Genomic DNA, 20,300 nt, shown 5'->3' with positions numbered 1-20,300 from the left:
ACTTCTAACCGTGACACGTCATTGAGGATATTATTAGGACAAACAAAATTATTTTCTCCTGATGCAGTCAAAAAACCACTTCCTACAGCGCCAGGAGGATCATCGTCAGGATCTCTTTCTTCTGTTGTCTCTGTGTCTTTAGATAAGAACCTTTTTGCTTTTTTAAGATACTTCTTTTTAAGTTTCGGCAAAGAAGACTGTTGTTGTTCTATCTGTTGCGGAGGTGGAGAAGACTGTTGTTGTTCTATCTGTTGCAGAGGTGGAGGAAGTTGATACTGCGAGAGTTGTTCTTGTTTTAGTTGTTTCATTCTCTCTTTATAAAGTCTTTTTACTTCTTCATGAAGACTTTCGTATTCTGGGCCTCTAGCTTGTTTTTTGTTGTAATATACGCGATATATCCATTTAATAAAATTATCATCATTTACTTTTTCATGACTGGTTTTTAAAATACCAGATTTATTAAATATACCAAATAATATCATTTCAGGTAATTTTTCTTTTTCAGTATTTCTAATATCTTCAACAACCCCTTCGTTAAATCTTGCAATCAATTCTAAATTTTCTCCTACTGGTTTGGATTCAGATGCATGTTTTTTTTCTCACGTCGGCGAATTCAGTACGAAGTTTTCCAATACCTTCAAGTATTTCTTCACCGACAGGTGGAGGCTGAGCTGCAGCTATATCAGTTGGAAGATCTCGTAAAATCTTTTTTGTCTGTTTAGTTCTTCTTGCTATTTTTTCAGTCTGCGCCGCAGTTTGTTTTGATACCGGAAGAAGATCTTCTTTGATGACTGTTGCAACTTGTTCAGTAGCTGCAGTGACGGGCTTAAACAGTTTTTTAGTGTCCTCTTCGTACTCAACTTGTGCTTCTTGCTGCGCTTGTAGATTTTTTCTAAATGAATCTCTAACAGGAAGAAATTTTTTAATTGCTTCTAATCGTTCTCGAGCTATCCTTGCAGTATGAGATTCCGGATGTACCATTTTATTATAACATAATGATTTAATTATTATAACAGCAGAAGGGGTGATGATAAAATTAAACTGATATCATTAATATAATGAACAATTGTGCGTGGCTGCGTCAAGGAACCACTAACAAATGTGATAAAAAATGTCGTGGAGAATATTGCAAAAAACATAATTATCTTGTAAAGAAAAACCCTCATGCTGGTCCACGAAGATGTGTTAGATGTAACAACGGCGTTAGAGGATTATATCAGATTTGCACAAATTGCGGTGGAGATCGATACAGAAGTTTGATGATATATTACAGAAAAAGAAAAAACATAAATCCAAAAATAGAAAAACCACCATCAGAACTTGAATATTACTTGAAACATAAAACAAATTCCCAGGATTCAGATGAAGATTCCCAAGATTCAGATGAAGATTCCCAAGATTATTCAGAATAACATAGCAGCAGAGGAGGCTCGTCTACAATTATGTTGGGGACAAACAATAATCGTAGACATGGTATTTGACCTCTATGAAGGGTCACTATTTTTTTTTGTATAACAAGGGTGACCCTTCCCTTAAGTGGTCTGCTCCCCTCCTCTGCTGCTAATGGTATCTCAGCAACAAAACACAACACTTGTTTGTCATTTCAAATTGAGTCTTTTAAGTCAGAATTTTCCATAACATAGTTGTTTTGTGTTTCGCGACAGGGCCTCACAATAAAGGCATCTACGACTGTCATAGGTCTTTTCTATACATGCTCTGAATTTTGATTAGACTTCATTATTTAGACTTCATTATAAAGTAAAAACAAAGCTTATTTATTGTTGAAGATCGGAAAAGGCTTCTTTTCCACATGATGTTTTTGATTTCAGTGTTTTTTCCCCATCATAATCTTGGGAAAATTTTGCAGCATATTCAGAATGGGTATTATCGAGCATTATTTCACTCTTACCACTGTAGAGTTTTAACTTGTCTACGGTGGTTCTGTGGCTAACTTGCAGAAATCGGGACTGAAACATAAATATGTGCAAGATATCGGAATATATGATGCTATTTCTGTTATTAAAAACTTTATAAATGTACATGGCCAAATTATTCAAACTTCTAGTATTCTGGGTACTCATAAGTTCCAATATTTTTACATATTCGGTCTTTTTTTAAAATATTTCTCTATATGTTTGGCTGTTAGCACTCAAGGACAAAACTGTATTCATCTTTAAGGAGGTTACAAACAGAATAAAGTCCATCATGAATTGGTGTACAGTCCTACCCACTTATATCGACATCACTTATGTTAACAAGCCGCCTATTTCGATAAAAAAAGCAAAGTCCCTGTCGCTTGGTCTACTATTACAACCAAAATTGTCATGCTTATCTCGACGTCGAGATAAAAAAATAAACGTACATATCAACAGAAGCACATGGTTCCCAGCTTGAACAAATCCTTTGTTTTCTAATCGTTTATGTCGACAAGCTGCCAGTTCCGACCCATACTTTGTTCAATGGTTAGTTAGTCTTCCTGCCAGGCTTTAATTTTCCCGCCTAATCATTTACGTCGACCAGCTGCCAATTCCGACCCATACTTTGTTCAACAATATAATTGATCTTGCTGCCAGGCTTTAATTTTCCCACCTAAATCATTTATGTCAGCAAGTGGCCAGTTCCGACCTGTACTTTATTCAACAATTAGTTGATCTTTTATGTACTTTTCATGATGACTTCTGTAACTAAATACATGTAAACCAACTTGTTGATAGGTTTTCATTTTCCTGTGAATAGCCCCATCCCCTTGGTAGCCTCAATAAGATGGGAACAGACTGACGAAAAACCTAGGGCAATTTAAGTACATGTACTTGAAGCATGTAAATAACAACTATGCAACCATGTGCTAATGCCGACATTGAATATTGTAGTGAATGTGTTTCATATCAGGATGTGATGATGCAATATTTTATTGTGGATTTTATTACACAAAGGTAACCAAAATGTAATTTGTCAATATACAAATGTATTTCACACTGGTTTTGTCTTCATGTACTCAAAATTTCCATTGTTTTCTCAAAGTGTAAATGCTATTCAATACTAAGGAAACATAATTATATACGTAATATTGCACCCATGTAGATTCTGACCTTCGGTTGGACAAATCAGAAGGACATGAAACAGCGTAAGTGTGTATGTGTGTGTTTTGGGTTTTTAACAGTTTTAACAATGTTTCAGTCATGTTACAATGTCTGCATTGTGACAGTTTAAAGTAATGTCTAGTACTAGGGTATTATGCCACAGACATGTTACTGAGCATCACATCCCAACCAGTCGCATTATCCTAACACCAGGCCAACCAATCCTAACACTAACCTCTTAATGCTGAACACTATGGGAGGCAGCTGCTAGTATCATTTTTATCAGTCTTTGTTATGATTTGGCCAGGATTCAAACCCGTGACCTCCCGCTTCCAAGGCAGATGCTCTAACCACTAGGCGATCGGAGTAGACGATATGAAAAATATATGTGGAGAAAAATTCTTGCACACTGTGGTGTTCGCATGGTGAGAAATATCATTCCGTGCACATTACCTGGTGCAACAGTTTGTTTTTTTCTTGTAAGACGGGCATAGCTGCATTAAATAAAAAGAGAAAAGAAAGAAGAAAAAAAAGAAAAAACACCATCATATTTCTGAGGACTATAAAAGTTGAACTTTAAAATCTAAATATACTGTTAAAAGAACTATTTAAATATATTTCAAAAGTGTCTAATATTAGGAAATAGTGGACTAATCATAACTTGACAATGCAAAAATTTCATTAAAGTTTATCTAAAGCGATGTATATTTTCTTTTTCTTAATTATTCTGTTGTTACTTAAACTCAGAGCAGGTACTGCCAGATCAAAATCTCTTCGACACTCTGGAATTCCAATTGACATAAACTCTGTTATATTTATAATCAATTTAATAAATTGGCAGTTGGATTAAAGGAGGTTATAATATAGCTGCATACATTCTACCAGGTCTGTAACATCAGTTCTAGTTATCCCAGGTGTTTGAACAAGGCATTTTCAAGTTAACAGAATTGTACTATACTTTTCATTATAAATACCAGCAATTCTCTTACCTGCTTTATTTGCCTAGCTTGTCTTGTATTTCATCATTGTCCCTGTCCAGTATTACTGACAATATGTCCTGGATTCCAAATATCTCTCTACCTATTATATTTAAGGTTACTGATTTTTAACATGTAAAAATATAAATACACTTTTGAAAGCATACTATATATATATATATATATATATATATATATATATATATATATATATATATCCCTTTATCACATTGAATATTTCTATTTCAGTCAGATATACACCTTCAATGCATCGACAATTGTCAAATACTTACAAGAAACCCCTTTTATGTTCCATCTCTTTTCAAAACCTAGACATACACAAGAGTTAAGCAAAATAAGCTGATTTAAGGAAAGAATAAGATGTTCTAGCACAAGATAACAAGAACTAAATACACATCCATGTATTTGTATGGTTTTGTTTTAAGCGAGTGTAAATCACAGTTAAAAAATTCTATTTAATGATATTAATCTATTTTAACTGCAGTAAGTTATGTGTAAAATATATAGATTATCAAAAATTGTATATTTTACAATGTTCTACTGAAAATGTATATTTATTTATTACAATATTACTATGGAATTTATATCATTCAACACAAACAATCCAGACCTTCTTTACGAAGATCGTTGATAACTCTAATGTTGGTTAAGTCAGAAAACCAGTCTGGATGTCACTCTGTGCACATTCTGTATCTAGTACACTGGGCTCTGTTTTGCCTATAAAATAAGAACCATACATATATATGTACATAAATAGATATATACATTCATCTGACAGTTGTTGCTGATAAGAAAAGAAACAGAAATTTAACAAAATTTAGGAAAGAAACATTAGAGTTGAGTGAAATGAAACATAAGATAATTTTGTGGAAACCAGTTACGTTTGGAATTGATTGGTATGGCAACTAATATAATTTCTCCAATAGCTATGGGCCGAAATAGAAAACTGGTTAACTTGAGGGGACAAGATTTATGCCCAGAAATGAAATGTGCTAGAGTCCCTGGCACATATTGTGGTTCATATGAGCTAGATTATACATCTCACATGCATTGTGTGAACTTTCATGAATGATTTCTGTATTTATGATGTGTGACACTTACCCATATTATCGTCGAAGTTCAGAGCCAGCATACATCTTGTCTGTTCCTCATCATTTACTGAGGGTTGTTCATCCTATAAAAAAAACAAATTTGGTTTATTGTTTTTGCTTCTGTTTTATGAAACACAATTAGGTTATATATTCAAAAGACCATTTGAGAATATACCTTGTTCAATAGAACACCACAGTAGCTGAGTAAGCTGAAAAAGGCTGATTCTATGGTTACGTTGAGGATTTGAACCCATTCCACACCCTATCGATTGTTAGTCCAGCATACTAACCGTAGACCCAACACTGATCACATTCATTAGGTCACAACTTAGGACTTACAAGAGAGTGCATCCACCCTATTGCACATTTCCAATCCCACAAAGGAATTAAAAAAAAGAAAACAAACTTGTTCCAAGCTTCAGTATGAGTTGTTTTTTTCTTGAAGAAAATGCTAAAATAATGTATGACCAACAAAGAGTCACAAAACAATGATTTGATTATCATCACGAAATTAAAAGAATTTGTAGAGCTATTATTGAAAATCTTCAACTGGGTATTGAACAAATCGGTTAAGCCCAAGACTGAAGACATATTTAAAACGTGGGCTAAAACATGATTTAGCAATTTAAAAAAATGTGTAAATGTGTGATTTTTCACTCGCAATTGTTCTGTACACCTATATCATACATTTAACTTTTGTCCATTATTGTAGATTGTAATGCTCATTTGTAATCAACATATTACATAGTTAATTTTTGTCCATGATTGTAGATTATATATCAAGATACCAATCATTTGTAAGCAACACATGTGCTTGGAGTTCAGGAAACTGGGTTTTCCCTTAGAAAAACAGGGTTTACCTGATCCTTGTACAGATTCGTTAAAAGTTTTAAAGTAAACAGACCTGATCTTGTTTATGAATTTGATCAGAAAGTGACTAACATCCTGGTCCCCTTATCCTGTCATAAATTATACGTAAAGGTTGTAATCACCATAATTATTTATTCTTATTTAAAACATCTGTCAAGTGGACTCAGTAATTTATTTGTGTTTAGTTAGAACCTGAGAGGAATTATTTTTTTTAAATTATTGATTGGAATTGACTTTTTGGACAAAAACACTGCATTGGAATTTTTGTGAATTCATTCAAAATTTGTCTGGGTTATATCATCATGATTCATTAAGACTGTTGGCATATTGTCACATTTAAATGATTGGTACATCAGCACATTAAAGACCTGGAATTGATTCGGAGCACCACTGAAATTCATTCGGAACATGCTATATTTTGAACTCATGCAGGAACACTTAGAATTATTTGGGATTTTGTAATAATACTTTAAATTCCTCCTATTTTTCACTTTGTATTCTAGGGAAATAAATTATTTGATGGATTTTATTAAGCCTGATGGTTTCACTTCCTTCTGTTACTTAGTGTAGAAACATAGTCATATCACAATGAATACAGGAACTTCTCTCTCTCTCTCTGGATTTATGTGCATACAGGATTTTATCTTCATTATTTATTCATTAATTAAGGTGAAAGTTCACTGTATCTGAATTATATATTATATGGACTATGTGTCTTTTGGCATACATTAAATAAATAATATTCTGTTCTGTTCTGATAAAAACAGAGATCAAATTTTCTTAACACCACCATAAAGGCACATTTGATTATAAGAATTTACTCACATTGTTTGACAAGTTCCTTTAAACAAGAGAATAAATCAAACATAAAATTACAATCTGTTAAAATGTAATCTGAAAGTATTTAAAAAGATCTTTTAAAGGGATGTCTCATGCAAGCAACTGTTATAATATTTGTGACTTTTTTGTTATTAATTTGAATTTGTTCATCAAAAGTGATAATATATTGTTGAGACAACTGGTTTTTAATACTCCTTTTAAAAAATTAGTCTTTCATACATGTAGAATATATTATTATGCCTTTAGGTCTTAAACTAAGTAACAGAAATAAGAGAAGCAACAAGTTTAGAAAAAAAACAATATATTTCTCAAAGTTAGAAAGTGAAAACTTAAGAGACAATTATTGTCTTGTTAATTCAATCACAGATAATCCTAAGTGTCCTATAAGTCCCAAAGTATAGAATATTCAGAATGATTTCAAACAGTCTTGCATGTCCTGATGTACCAGAATGTTGAATAAGTGATCAGTAATCTCAAAGTAATGCTTTGGTCCAAAAAGTCAATAAGCACTTAGCAATTCCAACAAATAATTTAAAAACAATAAATAAATAATAATAACAATAAATATTTTCTCTCAGATTATATCTGAACACAACTGTAATTGATTCCACAGATTAAATGTAAAAACAGAAATGAATGATTGCTTACCAAATCTCTATTTACATATATTTCACTTGACCATGTTTGTATCCTTCGGGTTTAATGAAAGTTACAAGAGACATAATCTACATAGCATTAATCCATAAATCTTTTTGAGTTACTTCCCTTACATTACATGACATTAGACTAGTTTTCATTTGATCATTTTTTAAAAAAATCAGATATTATGATTGCTTTCATCTGTAATAAACAAAACTGCTCAAAGGGGTGCTAGAGAAACTGTGCGACCCTTATATTGGGCATCAATGAACCAGCAGAATGGCAGAAGGGTAATGAGTTAAGAGTTATCACCCCAACCATCTGCAAACATTTCAGACTGGTGTGTTTACACTAGATGCTGACAAATGACAACTGATATGTTGTGGAAAGTCAAGGGTAATACTGCATTTCCACACTTAAATCTATCAGCTTTTAATATCAACCCATTTACTTTACATTTTTCCAATATTCCACCAGATGAATGTCTGCTACCATCATGTGCACCTAGTATAGTCTTACTCCATTCAAATAAGGGGTAAATGTTTTACCTTGTACATTGTCAACATAGCCATCATACCATGTCAAATCCCTGTAGTAGGTCATATAAAAACAAATATACCAAATCTAGTTTCATCATTATTTCTGGGGTTTGGTCATATAAAACTTTTTCTTCATTGCCATCAAGATGTGCTGCCTTCATAGAACACTATTTCTAACAAAAAATGATATATTTCAGCTTGAATGCAATCTGTGTCTTTTGTTGTTGCCTCATTGAAATTAGGATGATAAAGCAATTACAGCTTGTTCATGTTTCTCAGATTTATACTGATTAATCCATTAATTCATTTTGAATGAAAGATATAAAACAAAAGATGAAATTTTGTTGCTTCATTATACAATGTACACAATAAGAGAATCTTTTTTACATAACTTAAGTGTACTAGTGATTGATACAGCAGTATTAGCACTTGCCAGACTGTATAGGAATAATGTGTTGGTTCTTGAAGAGAAAGCATACCGCTGAAAGTGAACTGGCTCCAAGCATATCACCAGTGTATAGTAGGCAAACTGGGTGGAGGGAAGAGACGAGCTATGCTGTGTTGTGTTTGGTGGATCAGGGACAAGTACTCTGACCCCAATGGACAGCACAGGGCATTCCTTATAGACTGGCATAATATATTTGAACTTGTACACAAGTGAGTTACTGACCAAAAAAAGACCCAAAACAAAATACAGTCTGGTAAAATACATACTTCACCTTTTTTAGTACCTGTATTATATTTGATTTACAAGTGAACATGTTTATTCATTCATATCCTGTGATACTACAGAGAGTAGTCACTGATAACTGTTATGTGTGTGCATATTCTATAATCACTTGAATATATGAATATATATTGAGCTAAGTGACCAAATTATTAGCAATAAAAAAAAATTCAAACAAAACAAACCTAGCACGATTATGTAGTAGTGTTTAAACATCTTTGTTACATTGTGTTGACTGTCATGATGGTAGCAACTGTTTTTCCAAAGACCTCAGTGCTAATGTTTGACGAAATATATATACTTTCTATCCTACTTCAACATGGATGTCAAACACTGTCAGAGACAGCAATGTTAGACTGTCAATTTGACATGGACCAGGTGCTCTAATGCATTAAAGAGTGATAACTCTGCTGGAGCTAAACAATGGTAACAGTTATCTAGTGGTAAGAGTTATCTAGTCAAATTAAATACATTTCAGTGATTTATATCACATTTTAAAAATGTCATAAAAACATAAAATATAACCTAGATGGGAATTAACATAATCTCACATGTGGACAAGAGATTCAGCATTTTTTTATACTACAACTCTTACATAATGCACCAATCAGGTTTTTTGTATAATCATGAATACAATGTTCTCAAGTTAGATAAATCAACCCCTCAAAATCTGTGTTGATAATGATGGACAACCTGACCTGAAAATCAACATCATCATGGGTGAGGGGCCGATTTATTGGCCTAAATGTTCCCTATAATATCAGTCCCCCCCCCCCCAATGGGTTTGTGCAATTGGTACTGTTACACATATAGCCAACCTTAAATTTGTCAAAAATCTGTGATCTAGCTCAGGACTTTGGTACTGTACAAGGAAAAAGTATACTTAGTTTCGCTTGTAAAAAACAATGTTTTGGGGTACCAAGCTAGGTCTTATCCTAATGTGTATGGAAAAGTTATTCAGATGTTTCAATGGCTGCTCTCATACTTGAGTGTTTACCTGCATTAGTGTCGATTTACTTTATGAACTGATTAACTGGCATTAATAATTCTGTAATTTTTAATTGATAATACAGAGGAAGAGCTCCCACTCATGATATTCCAGTTGAAGTGAAGTGACTGCACTAATTAACAAGAAAATTAGAAGAAGGAATATTCATGTGAAAGTGGAGAGGTAAAATCTAAGGCTGCCACTGAGTCGGACATACATATTTCTCTAAAAAGGTATAAGCTAGACGCTATGACCACAAAGATGTCAAATATAATACCACTGAGACATTGAACTGTTCAGTCACACTAGATTGATAATTATCTATGACTTGAATCAGTCTTGATGATGCTGCTGTATTGGAGAAATATATAGTATAAGTTACCCTGATCATGAAAAGCTAAAAAATTAAGTCCTGTGAGGACACAAATAATTTGCACATATTTTTTTGTTATTTTGTGATCAAAGTGACATACATCTCATCAAAATCTAAGTTACTGAAATTCTGGGACAAGTGTAAAGGTAGATGGGACTAATGAAGTTTTTGCAACCTCTAGTCCTGGAGAAGTGGTGAACCTTTATGCCTGAATATTTATAACAAAGTGTAAAACAATAACATTATTTTAAATACCTGATGTTGGTTTCTTTAAAACAGTTTCTGATACTGCTTAAAAGGATATAACATGTCCCATGGAAACTCAAGCCTGTTGTTGGCAGTGTTTGTTGCCTGGTAGGTTGGTTAAACCAGATTGTTTAAGATTATCTACATGCTACATTACAAAGGATGATTTCCATTATGCATTATGAAAAGAAGCGCATACACATTTAGCTGATATATGTATATGCTTGTCATTGTTTTACTATGAACCAAACTAATGTTATGAACCTGATCCAGTAGGTGACTGTGGTATAAAGTAGCACAGTGGCTGTATACAAACTTTTTGGAAGGACATGGATGTGCATAGTACCAACAAAAGACTATCTGCATGGTTATTGGTCAGTGCACTTGGGACAAGTCCATCATATTTAGAAACTTTGCTAAACATGACATACACACATCAGTACCATTACAGGTTTGATGGCTGATTTATTGGACAGCAAAACACTATAAAAATTGGAATTTTTTTCCAGAGTATATGTTATATGCAGCAGTTTACTACATTTTACAAAAACTATTCACACAGCTTCCATTTGCTAACAATATTCACACTGCGACATTATAGCACAGTTTGTATTTATATTGCACACACTCTGGCTGACAAGATAGCAACCTGAACCTTGGTTATTTTGTGTGTGTGTGTGTGGGGGGGGGTTCTCTCTCTTGTTTGATCTTTCTAGACCAGTTAGGGAGGCCCTGCATGTTTTGGATTGCTATTTTGTATGTTTTGCTATCGTTTTAATGTTTTCATGAATAATAGTTTTATTGTTTTATTTTTTTAAAATTTGTTTAATTTGTTGATTTTTTTTTCTTCATTCTAAGTATTCATCTTTGTCAAACCAGCTTTCTACTTCCATCCTTCGTTCTTCATCCTCTTTTAGTCTTCTTTTTTCCTTCCTTCTTTCCTTGTCCATTTCTTTGAGTGCTTTACATGCTGGGCTTGTTGTTTTTATTTGACTTTTTTCCGCATTTGATGGCGCTTCTTTGTTCTCTGTTTTTTGTTGTTTTTGCAGTCTCATTTTTTCTTTTTCCTCTTCTTGTCGTATTCTCCTCAAATATTGGTGTATCTCGTCTGGTTTTGGTGATGGTTCTAGTTGGTCTTGCTGTTTTAATTTGGGGTCTACTTTCTTGCTGTATTGGCTTGGTGCCCTGCTGTTGTTGTAGTTGTATAGGTTCTTGTTGTTGCTGTTGTCTAATCCCTAGTGGTTGTTGTTGATTTTGGTCCATTATTTGAGTCTGTATTTGTTGTCTTACTGGAATCTGTACCTGCATTTGTTGTGGTTGTTGTTGTTTTGGATTTTGTCGTTGTTGTAGAGTTTTCTGCAGTCATTCAGGATTTGCGATTTCTTATTGCTGTTGTAGTTGTATTTGTCCTTTTGGATTTTGTTGTTGTCGGTTCTGTGCATCTTGTGGTTGTTGTGATTATATTGATGAAAACAAATTCAATTTACCCTAGCCCCCACCCCAAGTTTATCTGCAGTCTAATAAAACGTTTACTTTCAGTAACAAATTCATATGTTGAGACATGTTTTGCACAGCTTCGAAAAGACTGGTAAAAAACAGGATTATTCCCATATGAAATTTGGTTGTTATTGGCCCAGACCTGTGGCTATTTTTGTTTTCTTTTGTGAAACTTAAAGCCGAACTTCATGACCAATTTTCGATATCATAAGCTTGAAGGTCAATTTGCTGTAATGAGTATATGCGATTAGGTTGATAAATCAGCCCCACACCTATAGGGATACTGACTGGTGGTTTATATATCGTCTATCAGTATCAACAGAAATTTAGGCATTTGGTTTATCGGACTATAGTGTGACTCTGTATCTCCGTTTATTTGTACCCCCTTACTGATTTCAAAAACAAGAACGTTTAATATGTATAGTATGCAATATGCTAATTACTGGTGCTTCGTGTGTACTTGTTGTTGACATGTTGGTAAGAATGAGCTGTCACATGGCTTAAACGGTACCTGGACGTTTGGTTCCATGGACATTTCTCACAGAAATTTCATCCCATTTCAGTGGATATTTCGGACATTTATAGAAATTCATCACCATTTCACTATTGTTCCCACTTTACCTTACCTTTCAGATTTCATTCTTAGCTCATAATCTCTCTCCTCCGTTTTTATAGAAGTTCATCACCATTATTTACATGCAACCATCTATTAAGACAATCAGATGTAAATCTAATAGTCTAATATTCAGTCTATTCTTCTTATTATTATTATCTCCTTCTGATAAGACGATAACTTGTATGACTATCTCTTTTCTATTTTATACCCTTCATCAAGCGGCCCCGAGTGGCCGAGTGGTCTAAAGCGCACACTGTTATGGATCACTGCCATCACACCCCTGTCTGCGTAGGTTCGAATCTCGGATTTGGCCTATCTGGGTATGTGAGAAAGCTTGCCAGTAGCTTCTCGTGGGTTGATGTTTCTTTCCGGGGTTTTCCCGTGTTCTTCCTCCACCATTAATACTGGCCGCCATGTATAGCCAGTCTATCTTCTGCTGAAAAACAGCGTTAAACCTCACAACAACTCTTCATCAACCATTTGCAGTGATAAGGACCATACAAAGTCTGACTCTATATCCCCGTTTGTTTGTACCGCCAATACCGATTTCAAAAACGAGAAGTTTAATGTGATAAAAAGTGCACAGAACTAAGTCAATTGAATCATTGATTTGTAATTTTTAAACTGACTCTGACAAGAATGGACTAATATTGGCATCTGCTGCACCATTTCATGTTTAACGGACTTTCCATACTAACACGGCGCCATATTGCGAACACTACAGGCTAGTTTATTTCCATCAGACAACATAATGACGTAGTTCATCCTGTTCGGCAAATGCTGAATAATTGCGTAAATTACATAACGTTGAGAGTTTGGAATTATATCCCTCTGCATACATGAACATAGAAATTAAACCGCTTGTTAAATCCACATGAAAAGTGTAGTTGTCATTTTCTTTTGCTTGATTCGAGATTGTAAATATCGGAAGCAGACGACTTATGTATATACATCTGTAGTCGTAATACACCCCTTTGCTGAAAATGGACTTGTCCAGAAATGGAGATGGATCTGAACATGTCCGTCTATTGCACTGAAAACTTCCGTTAAGCATGAAACGCGCATAAGATGACGGTGTTAGGGGCACTCTACTCAGAGTCAGTTTAGACACTATAAATCAGTGAATGAATTGACTAAGTTCGTTCACTTTTTATCACATTAAAGTTTCCATTATTTAAATCGGTAGGGGGGTACAAACAAACGGGTTTGTATTATCTTTTTATGATAGTGCGTAAATATCTTATAATTTGAAGAGAACATCGTTGTAAACGAACACGATTATTTAGCAGGTGTTCTTTGAACTTGATTACAGCTAGGTAGCTTGTTTGATCTTGTGTTGTCAGATATTTCATTGTACTTTATTGATAAAACGTCAGACTCTTGTGGTTTATGCGGTCAGGTGAACTTTCCTCACCAGTCCATGAGCTCGGTTACTCTATTTTGAGAGGTCCCTGTTTCGTGTATTGATTGAATCTCGATATACCTTGTATTTCTGTGCATGATTTCGGGTTATAAGTTGGTACATTTAATTATTATTATGGTCTATGCTATTTTTTAAAAAAAAATTAAAAAATAATAATAATAATTTTAAAAAATAATTTTTTTTTTTTTTACAGACACTGCTAAATGAATAAAGTATATTTGTCATACTTTCTGCGTGGTTATAACCACTCCCACTTGAGCGCGACCCCTTCGGGGTTAATGTATTGGTAACATATTCTATTACTATCATTGCTAATTTTATCAGTCAGTCAGATAGCATTATACCATTCAACATTCTGAAAGCTGCATTTCCATTGGCTAATTCAAATGTCACAAGAACTTGAACCTTAAGCAGTCGCTGTCGGATCTTAAGTGGAGATTGCTGTGAACCTAGTCACATACTGGGAAGGCACATATCTCGATTATGCATAATTGGAGCAGCGACAGTCTTTCAGTCGTGTTACAAGATCGAATACGTCCAAATCTCTATACAGTACTGGACAGTGAAGTACCATTCATTTTCTGAGTAATAGTGTAAAACGGTAGGTTACAAATATATAATCAAATTACCAGGATTCATTTAATCTTTTTATCTTCATATGTATCATCATGCCTGCCAAAACGTTTTGGTCAGAAGTCCTGAGATTTTTGTTTACTAATTCAGTTAAGAGCCAGTCTGCTTAAAATCAGATATACGCTGTACATAATGTATAACATTGAAGATATGATTTTAATCATATTGATTAAGTGAGCACGGTAGGCATTTTCCTGAGTTTGAGAGTGGACCACGGTCAGTACATGTAGTTTTCAACTTTAAAAGTGCTAAAAACTGTTGACAATTTATTTAAGTTTAAAACGTCAGTGTCATGGGAAAAGATCTGACAAATATGTAAACTTAATCATTTTTTGTATTCATTTTCATACAGTCATCACATTTGAATATTTATATTAAAGTACATTTATATATATATTTTGCTAAAATTGTCTATTAATTTAAAATATAAAATATATCCATCTATGTAATTTACATTGTAAATAGGTCTCTTCAAAGTGACTCCCCCCACCTCTTATTCTCTCTCTCTCTCTCTCTCTCTCTCTCTCCATATTAATTTAACTTACTTCTGATCTATTTATCCATACCCTCGATAACTATAAATCAGAAATTTTAATGTTTCACAACAGAAAACGGAGTCTTTCGCTTGGTCGAGAGACTCCTCATTTTCCCTAAATTTTCATATATACATGCAATTTAACATTTGCCTTTGATATAGTTAATACTAAACTACAAAATCCAATTATTAGTAGTTTGATATATAATCTACAGTAAAAACAAAAAAAAAAAAAACAAAAACAGAAGGAGATGGTGCGATTACAATTGGTTGTTTTGATTGTTAAAAATAATGGGAAAATGGACAGGAAATCCAAAATTGTCCGCAGGCTTCGATCTGGGGTGTTGATTGGTCGATGAAAATACGTCATTCCAATACAATTTATTATCATAAACCCACGCTAGGGTTTGGTTTCCGGCTTCCGGCTAAGTGCTCAAAAACTCGACCAATCCAATGTGTACTCTGCGCCGTCACACTTTGATAATCTGAAATCCGGAGATAGTTGGTACGCCAGTGTCATTCATATGGCATGGTCAGAAAAGCCTAAATGACGTATCTCACCACTCCTTATGTGAGCAAAATACATTGTTACGACTGTTTGTTAAGATTCTTCCAGTCATAACACATTTTGGGTTCGCCTGGTACTGGCTGGAGGTGAAAAGATGCTAGAAATATGTAAGTGGTGATGGTGATTATATGTTTGTAATAATAAAGTCTAGAAAAATATATAACAGAAAAAAGAAGAAATGCATGTTATTTATGATATTATAAATAAACATAAAATAAATTAAGTCTACCAACCCGTATTTATAAATGTTATTGAAGGTATATCAATTATTTTTCTTTAATTATTTATATTTATCAATATTATTTCGTAGAATAATTTTACACGAGTTAGAATTTCTCTTTGAAAACCTGGACAGACTCAAAATCTGGACCAACTCAAAATCTCGACAAAATCAAACTCTGGAAATATAATAAATTCTTACAAATATGATAATAACAATTTCAGAAATGACTTGACCTGGTTAAAATTTGTCATAATGCTTAGATTATTTGTACTCTCCACACCTGCGGATGATTACATATACTCTGGAATCAGATGTTAGAAACGAGAACGCTAGCCTGGTTCCCATTCCTTATGCAGCTACCGCCTACGTCATATGTGAAAGCTTCGCCTATGGGAACACTACCACTTAGCCTGTTTCTAACTACACCCTCTGTCTCAGCAACAAGGAAAGCTGGGAATAATTGTGCCGATTGCAAAACATAGAGAAGCACGTTCCGAAGACGAAAATATACATTAAACAAATAAAGCACCATAAAATATTGTTATGTGTGAGAAATAATTACATACCAGTAATATCAAAAGTATAGAAAATGGTTATTATTCCCCACAAACTTTGCTTTTGTGACCAGAACATTTATATTTTGAATTTTACCTATTTTCCAGAACATCCCAGATAGGTTCAGCGCTGAGTAAACTTGGAATAACTTCTAGAACTTTCCAGTAATATAAATAGTAGTATAAATACAGGGGCCTTAAGCCCACCAGTTCAGTTTAGTTCCAGTTGCCTGAGTGGATACATATCTGCATTTTTCTGAGATGGCATCAAGAGGCTGCAAGCATCCGGCAGACGCATTTTGCTATGACCGCGGACAATTTATCAAGACGAGAGCGAAAAAGTACTCAGTGGAAGCATCTACTAAAATGTGCCAGGTCTACAAAGCATATTTTAGCATGCCTGTCGGGGATCAAAACAAACCCTGGGCACCTCATTTCACCTGCGAGCAATGCAAAAAAAATTAATAATCCGGAAGTAAGATGGACAATTGTTACTCGGAATTTTATGTTAGAAAATATGTTAAAATTTTTAAAAATGTAAAAGATTTTAATTTTAAAATGTTTTACTATTTTCAGTGTTATTGAAAAAATATCATACAGCATATGAAAAATGTTGCAAGAATCTCTTACATATTAGTCATGGGTAAAATAAATGTATTTTTATAGGATGGTACAGAGGGGAAAAGAGAGCCATGAAGTTCACTATCCCAAGAATTCGACGGTAACCCACTGGCCACCCAAGCAACTGCTACTTCTGCATGGTGGACCCTTCCAAACGTCGGACTGGCAAGAATGCACCTATCACGTATCCGGACCTTACTTCATCCATCGCCCCGGTGCCACACTGCTCTGAGCTCCCCGTACCCACTCCTACGGAGAGAGAGCAGTCGTCTTTAGAAGAGAGCAGGAAGTCAGAAAGCGAGGAAGACGTTGTAGATCCAGATGACAGTTTCAAAGAGCTGAGGAGAGAAACTTACACTACCCGAACTAAAAAGACCTCAACGACTTGATCAGAGATCTTGGTCTCTCCAAACCAATGCCGAGTTTTCGACGTCTAGGCTCAAGCAGTGGAACTTGTTGGATGAAAGTGTACAAGTCGCAGATCAGAGGAAGCGTCACCAAGCTTTTTCCAGCTTCTTCACCCGTCAAGGTGGGCTCTGCTTCTGCCACAATGTGACCAGTAAGTTCGAGGCAATAAGAATCGCCTATAACTAGAATGAGTGGCGTCTCTTCAGTGACAGCTCATCCAGGAGCCTCAAAGCCGTGCTTTTCCATAATGGGAACAAGTACCCTGGCTCACTTGGTGCTCCTCAAAGAGGATTACAACAGCATCAAGACCTTGCTGGACGCCTTGAAGTATGATAAGTACGGCTGGGAGGTCATCGGAGACTTCAAAATGGTGGCATTCCTGATGGGTCTCCAAGGCAGTTTTACCCAGTTTCCCAGCTATCGTTGCCTTTGAGACATCAATTGACACCAAGGCGGGACTGGCCACAGCGGACCAAGTTCTCTGTGGGGAGGAAAGTCGTCAAGTGGGAGCCACTGGTGGACCCCCGGAAGGTGATGATGCCACCACAGCACATCAAATTGGGCCTTATGAAGTAATTTGTTAGAGCTCTAGATAAGGAGTCGGCAGCCTTCAAGTACCTTCAAGACTTCTTTCCTAAGCTGTATGAGGCAAATGTCAAAGCCGGTGTCTTCGTCGCACCACAGATAAAGAAGATCTTGGAGTGTAGTGAATTCCCCAAGAAGCTCACTAGTAAGGAGAAAGCGGATTGGAACAGCTTTGTCGAAGTGGTTCGGGACTTCCTGGGCAATCACAAGGCCGAAAACTATGTGGAGCTGGTTGAGACTCTAGTGAAGAACTACCGCACAATGGGCTGCAAGGTGTACCTCAAAGCCCATATCCTTGATGCTCATCTTGATAAATTCAAGGAGAACGTGGGAGCCTACTTGGAGGAGCAAGGCGAGCGCTTCCACCAGGAAGTGAAAGTGATTTACAGTATAATTGTAAATCTCGCAAAACTACTCACTTCTAAATCTTGTGTGGTCATTTTGGTATTACTTTAGTATAAATACATGTTAATTTTGATTCATATGTTGTTTTCTTCTGACTTTATGTGAACGAAAAGACACAAATTCGCCCGTTTTCTCATTGGAAATATGAAAATTTCAAAATATTACTGTCCTGGTCACAAAAGGAACGTTTGTGGGGCATAATAGCCATTTTATATACATTTTAGGCATAAGCAATTACGAAATAACACTTACTACCCAGAAACATAAATTGTGTATAGTGTTATATATTGGTACACTTGAGGGTCTAAAGTTTACATATTTTAAGATCTGTAGATCATGATGTGTGTAAGAGAGAGAGAGAGAGAGAGAGAGAGAGAGAGAGAGAGAGAGATGCCTAGATATAGAAATACATTTTTGCATAATATACATTAGAGGCAGTGTTATATACATCTTAGTTTTTTGGTAAATTTTGGTACATGACTATATTGTGTGTAACTTTTGTTCATGACTGTAAATTGTAGTTGTCATCTATAAACAAGATAATATAAAGCTAATTTTTGTACATGGATATAGATTCTATTTTAAAATATAATGTCTGTAGATTGCGTAGGATCTATAAATAGGTGTTTACGACAATTAATAATAATATTAATAACAGACCTGTTTACTTGTTAGGGATTATTTTCCTTTTCATGGGTCGGTCTGGTGTGGCCTTAGAAGAATTAAATTAGATTATATTGGCTATGTCGGTCAGATGAGCACACAACAGTTGTCTGACAATCATGGAATCAGTGAGCGACCACAGCGGACAATAATGATAGAGAACGTGGAAAGAACGTTTTGAAGTTTGTTGCATTGCAAAGGAAAATCAAAGTCCTTAGCAAGAGATGCTAGGGAAATATTTGCAAATCTTCCACAACAAGAAGCACCTGAGTATAGATCCAATTTAGATAAACTAATTCAAAATATAATAAACCTGCACGCCTGGATATAAAAGATGTCCACTAGACTTACAAGAGCATGATACGTCTCAGTATTTTCTTCAGTGTGTGACCTTTTCAGAAATTGAGGGAAAACTGATGCAAACAATAATAATAATTTGGCAGTCAATACTCCGGTTGAATTTGTCCCATGACAATTCTCGGACTCGCCAGATACATTCAGCATTATGAAAGATCTGCTGACCCGACTGCGATGTTTCACAAGGATGGATTAGACACTGCACATCATGGACAGTATATAATACGACAGGCCACAGTTGCTTTAATTACCACAGAAAAGGTTATTCGCACTGCGCCGAGAACAACGTCTTGAACTCATAATGGCGTTTTCGTTTTGTGATTCCTCTCAGTCATATATTTGGGTTTTGCAGAGATGTTCGCAAGGTTATTTTTGTAGCGAAACGTACAGTCAGGTTGTACCGAAAACCCAATCATCATAATTCAATTTGGCGTGCTAATAGCGTTTATGTCGGCAAAGTTGTTTTGTCGAAATTTGCAGTGTGGATGCCTGTGATGATCCCTTCAGCGGCTGTAGAAACATGTTTATTGCCGTTTGTGTTTTCAGGAGGCACATCACAAGTGGCCAGAGTGTTATTTAAACGAAGTTCGACCGGCTAGGAGTGTGTACATTTTGCGATTAAATGATTATCAAATACCTGCCGAAGAAATTTTGCTAGGTTTTACCAACAATCGTGTCTCACGCTCAGATAAAAAAAAATGTGGTCGTTCATGGGTCAGGGATCAAAATGTTGACACGTGTCAGCATGATTTTGTTATGTTGTACCTAATTCATAACTTTTTGTTGGAACGCATACTAACTATGGTCGATCTATATGTTCA

The 20,300-nt window shown here is 35.1% G+C and overlaps 1 protein-coding gene across 4 annotated transcripts in view; it reads left to right on the top strand.

The window, feature by feature from the left end:
• Window positions 1–2,824: 2,824 nt before the first annotated feature.
• The window catches only part of LOC149773084 (baculoviral IAP repeat-containing protein 8-like), a 29,596-nt gene continuing 12,120 nt past the window's right edge, over window positions 2,825–20,300 (top strand). Inside the window, exon 1 of one of the 4 annotated variants that reach the window (XM_089946922.1) lies at window positions 2,825–2,933. The gene's annotated coding sequence lies outside the window, so the exon portion shown is untranslated. Of the gene's footprint in view, window positions 2,934–14,295; window positions 14,529–20,300 lie in introns of those variants that run through there. The other 3 variants (XM_089946924.1, XM_089946923.1, XM_089946921.1) reach the window with 3 other exon arrangements.

The sequence above is a fragment of the Sinohyriopsis cumingii genome, unplaced genomic scaffold (genome assembly GCF_028554795.1).
Source record: "Sinohyriopsis cumingii isolate HCF-2022 unplaced genomic scaffold, ASM2855479v2 utg000913l, whole genome shotgun sequence".
NCBI lineage: Eukaryota > Metazoa > Mollusca > Bivalvia > Unionida > Unionidae > Sinohyriopsis > Sinohyriopsis cumingii.
The sequence above is the reverse complement of the archived record's forward strand: the minus strand, read 5'-3'. Positions and strand labels throughout refer to the sequence as shown.